At 44.0% G+C, this 5,204-nt stretch overlaps 1 protein-coding gene across 3 annotated transcripts in view; it reads left to right on the forward strand.

Annotated features, from left to right (window-relative positions):
• The window catches only part of KANK1 (KN motif and ankyrin repeat domains 1), a 132,066-nt gene that overhangs the window by 97,376 nt on the left and 29,486 nt on the right, over positions 1-5,204 (forward strand). The window lies entirely within an intron of this gene.

Consider the following 5,204-nt stretch of genomic DNA (forward strand, 5'->3'; position numbering starts at 1 on the left):
TATATATATATATATATATATAATTAGGTGTTTACTATAATGATAATTCTAGCATAATGCTAACCAACTAAGATTTTTCAGGTCCAGAGGAACATAACTGCTCAAGACACTGTTTTCACTGTAAGTTGATCAAGTCCATGGAAAAGCCCAGTTAAGTCAAGGGCCTTTGTATTGTGGCGGTGATTGTTTTGAGTTTTTCTTCTATTGCCTTTTCTTAATGGTCCTACTTCCTATAGAAGGAGCATGTATTAGATTAGTTTAGACAGATCCTATTAGATTAGGCAGATCCCTTCTTAAAATGCCTTCATTTACCAGTGTTGTGTGGTAACTGTGGCATTGGAGCCCAGTGCCCTGGTGTTTGCATTCACAGTGCACCCAAAACACAGCCGCCCTCTGAACCATCTTTCTTCAACACTGCTGCTCCTTGTGTTCACTGACTTAAGGTGATGTCCTTAGTTCACTTCTCTCAGGCTTGCCACTACAAATATCTGAGCTGGAGCTTCTACATTGTGAAATAAAAACCTATTCATTACACAGTGTTGTAGCTTCAGCCTTTCTCTGTTATTATTATCAGGGAAATTGCTATCCCCCATTTTCTTATTACAACCCCCAACCCAGAGTACTGAGTATTTACAATTCAGATTTAAATCTCAGCTCCCCAGCTGGGATATTGACACATAAATTTTAAGAAGTAATCTAAAAATGTTATAAAAAATATTTTACCATCTTTCTGCTTCTTGTTTTTCTTTGAGATTAAATTTGCAGCGAGCGTTTTACACTGGAGATTTATTTCTTCAGTAAAAGGTGCAGTAAATGGAATTCCTCTGTAACAGGAGACTCCTGCGCCTTTAACTGCCAGGTTGGTCATACCTCTCTGGCTGAGGTGTTTTAGTTTGGACTGTAGTACCTCCTACCCTGCAGCTTCAGGTGCGTCAGGAGTTAAATCCCATTTTCTCCAGGCATGGCTGTAGCTGAGTAACAGCAGAACAGATTGCTTTTTTTACAAGGCGATATTTATTGGTTATTGTCCCAGAGCAGAAAAAGAAGGGGAGGTGTTATCGGCCAGGTCTACGCTATGGTGTGGTGCGATGGGCAAATGGTGCCGTTGCCTGTAGAAGCTGAGCTGGGTCATCCAGGCACACCAGGGAGGGTGGCCAAGGCCAGTGCCACACGTATGGTCGTGGGCAGCTTGGTGGCTTGACCCCGCTGTGCCGTGCTGTGGTGGTTCTCCTCCCTGTGGGAGAGTAGCAGCCAACATCACACCACCGCCGTGTCCTTTAGCTGCAAAGGGAAAAGTACAGAAACAACTTGCTGTAAGTTTTTTTCACCCCTCAGTTCTTGGAATGAAATAAAATTAAAATCTCATAGGTTGATTGTTTGGGTTTGGGGCTTTTTTCCTATTTGAAAATACTGGAGAGCTAGGCTGAATTGTTGGAGAGCTAGTAATTTCATGACATCTTCTCTATATTGCTAGCCAAAAAAAAAAAAGCTGATCAAATGAGTGTGCTGCAAGGCTAAGGTCTATTTTCCAAGTGTTTGTTTGGTGGTGTTTTTTTTTAACTCACATTCAAATCCCAACATCGGAGTAGGAGAATGAAAGATTAATTGTTCAGTATTTCGTTCTTCTTTCTTGTTTTCAGTAAGTGCTCAACCTCATGTGTTTTGGTTTTTTTTCAGAAGGAGAGGCTGATACTCATATATGCTGAAGAACAGAAAGAGAAAAGAACAAAAGCAGAATTGGGGGTAGGAGACAGGGAAAAGCATCAATTTCTTCCGAGTTGCAGTGAAGAATCAGAAAGTCAGAACTCTTTTTTTTTTTTTCTTCAATCCTGTCTTTTCCTGTCCCAGATAACCTTTCAAACTGAAGTTGAGCATTTAAAAATGCTGATTTGACCCCACTTACGCCAGCTATTTCCTCTGTATTTTTCCTCTGCAGTATTCTTTATGAATTTTATGCCATAACTCTGGAAGTAGACTCTGTTATTCATAACATTATTTCAATGGAAAAGACTTCTGTAATAGCAGTCAGATCCAAGATAAAAGTGCCTTAGAGCAGATATCATAACCAGATGGGGAGAGAAGGCTTTAGATGTGATGTCTGTATTTTTCAAAGCACCTTGACTTTTAGCTTCAGAAATACATCTTCAGTTGCTTCTCTTTGCTCTTCCTGGACCCTCCAAGGCAGCTCTACAATAAAGACTTCTAGCTTGCAGAACCAAAACCCTATGTCTGCCCACATTTTCACTGCTTCTCTCTCCCTCAGAAGTCTTGAAGTACAACTAAATGTTCTATTTTTTTCCAGTTCTCCGGGTCTGGGAGCAGACATGTTTAGTGAGGACTTGGGTAGGGCTGACTCAATATTTTAATATACTGATGTTCTTGTGTAGTTCATTGGATAGGATATAATTTAATAGAAGTTGGCAAGACTGGAATGTTTGGACAGAGCCAGTCCCAGCAGTGCAGGAGGCGAGAATTGAAGAGTGCATTTTTTAAATGTTGCTTGTGTCCTGCCTGTGGTTATCCTGCAGCAAGGAGAGGGAAATGAAGTCTTTGCATACTTCTGGAGAAATACATTAATAACGACAGCACCACAATGAGGCCTCTGTGCTTCACAGGGTGTTTTACTTAACAGGTGCTGGCCTATCAGCATGATCTATTTGTGTCTCGTTGCATTTAAAGACATATTTCAGATGAAAACAGTCGTGTCTGCAGCATTTTCACAGAAAAAGTGTGTGTGTGTTTGCGTCTGCACATACCGTCTCAGGGTAATACAATGACGTGATTTATATTAGCTTGAGCTACTAGAGAGACTCTGGAATAGTTCTTCTAATTTTAGCCATGCCCATGATCAGCCAGCCAAGGATGAGACAAGATAGAATCATGGAATCAAGATGTCTAACAAGAGTGTTTGTACCGCCTGGTATTTGCTCCAATGTTTCTATATGTGTTTAGGATGAATGGGGTAGGAATCTTTGTGCTCACTTGAGGTCTCTGGGCACGAAGGCTTGCCTTTCTGGCTGAAGGGCTAATAGATACAGCTTCCTCCGAGGTTAATCTGTGCTACCTGCTTGTGTAGCACTTAGTACTCACCCACGAGAGCTAGGGAGGAAGGGCAGCCATGCATTCAGGACCTAAGGGCTGAAAGGGAGAAGGGATGCACTCTTATCAGGTGTTTGTTCATTTCCTTTTTATTGGATTTTTTTTTTTCCCTTTGGAACGAACATAAACCATTTTTATTGTTTGAAAACAGCCACCCATTTTGCTTTGTTCCATGCTTACCCGGCACACCCATTTTGGCCCTTTCTCTGAGACAGCAAAATGCACAAAGGCTTGGCGCGGCTCCGGCAGGCAGCATCATGGTGTTGTGGTGGTGTTGGTAGATCGCATGCCTGATCCTCATTTGTCTTAACGTATCAAGAAATGTCTCCGGAGATCAACTCGTAATGCTGAGATTGTGTTGGTGGAGTGCTCACTGTGTTGTTTCAAGGAGAAGTCGGCTCTCGTGCCTGTGGAGTGGCAGATAGGAACTGCGTCCTGCTAGTGCTGCCAGCTTAAGCTGAGGACCAAAGAGGGTTTCTTTGTGAAGACACTGAGCTGCCTGCAGGTGTTGTGGAGAGGTTTAGCAAGGGATTCAGTGTCAGTGTTACTATTTTTTTATTATTTATTTTTGATAGCTTTCTCTTGAGCAATCTTAATACCACTCCAGGAAGAAGAAAACAATATATCTGAGATTCCAGTTTGGCTCTCTTGACTTAGCATGAGATTTGCATGTCTTTTTAGAGGTTTTATGAATGCTTTTCCAAAGATGTATTCATTTTTAAGTCCTGGGACTTCCAAAGAGGCTGTTCCTCCCTCCCCTATCCAACATACTTATGCATTGTGCCCAAGGACAGCTTAGAGGAGCTGCCTGACTTCACTGGTGTAGTGATGGGAGAATCGGAGATGTTGCTGGGGAGGAAGACAAGGACCAAGACAAGCAGAGGAAAGGAGCTGGGGGAAGTGGGACAACAGGTAAAACTGAGGGAGCTTGAATTTACCCGGGCTGGGTGAAGTGACTAGAGTCAAGCCCAGGATGAGGGGTGAGGGTATAACTAGATTTGGGGTTAGATTTGGTGGAGCAAGCAAATGGATGCAAGTAGAGAAAATGGGTAAGAAATCTAAAGCATGGGAAGAAGGCAAAAAGAGATGTAAGACTACAAGGGGTGAGGGTCGGGGTGAGAGTGGGGACAAACCTAGGGTGCAGGCAGACAGGAAGGGTGACCAGCCTAGGGCAAGCAGCTGTGTGATGTGGAAAGGAGAATTAATCTGTCTGTGGGGATGAGAGCCAGGATGAGAATCTGGGAACAGAGCACTAAATTTGGGGAGGAAGAGGAGTAATTCTGAGAGTATGCTCTGTCTCGTTCTCTGTCTCCAGAGTCCTGGAGACTTTTCCCCTTCCTGACATTGAAGCAGTCCTGCTGGAAGGAGCAGTGTCTGCTTGTGTGCTTAAAGTATGTGTGTGTGCATGTATTTTTGCTTCCACGGTGGTATTTAGATGGCTATTCTGGGTGCATCTATAAGTAAATAACCACAGCATACTGCGACTCTGAGCAGACACATGTGGTCGGGGGGGTGTGGGGGTGTTTGTGTCTGCCGAACAGTCTGTCCACCCTGCCGGACCGAGATACCAATGTGCCCGGGTCAGCCCCACTTCTGTGCCTCTCCCAGGCGCCTGCCCGTGTCTGTGTGTGTCTCTCTCCATCCTTTTCTTTTCCTGGTCTGGCGACTATAGGTTTTCCCAGAGCAGCATCCTCCTCCTGTCTACTGCTCGGTGCCCTGTGGTAGCCAAAAGCATGAAGGATCGCCGTGAAAGCAGTTATACTATCTGTAGACAAAGCTTTTCTTAAGCATGCCAAGGAAACTGGAAAAACAGGAGCTTTTTTTTTTTTTTACCCTTTCTCCTAAACCCTTTCAGTACAACATTAAGTCACTTCCTGTAGTTGCAGTAAGGCGAAAATGTCTCCTGTGGGTTTGTTTTTTGTTTTTTGTTTCTTTTTCCTTATTGCTTTTTTTTCGTCTCCTGAGGCTTCTATTCCTTTAAGAGGACGCGGCTTCCCAAACCTCGCCTTTTAAAAACGAAACGGCGAGCTAAAGCCGCGGTACCAGCCCGCTGCGCCCGGCGGGGGCGGACCCCGCACCGCGGGTGGGTGCGTGGATGGATGGAT

The sequence above is a fragment of the Calidris pugnax genome, unplaced genomic scaffold, assembly GCF_001431845.1.
Source record: "Calidris pugnax isolate Ruff unplaced genomic scaffold, ASM143184v1 scaffold273, whole genome shotgun sequence".
Taxonomy (NCBI): Eukaryota; Metazoa; Chordata; class Aves; order Charadriiformes; family Scolopacidae; genus Calidris; species Calidris pugnax.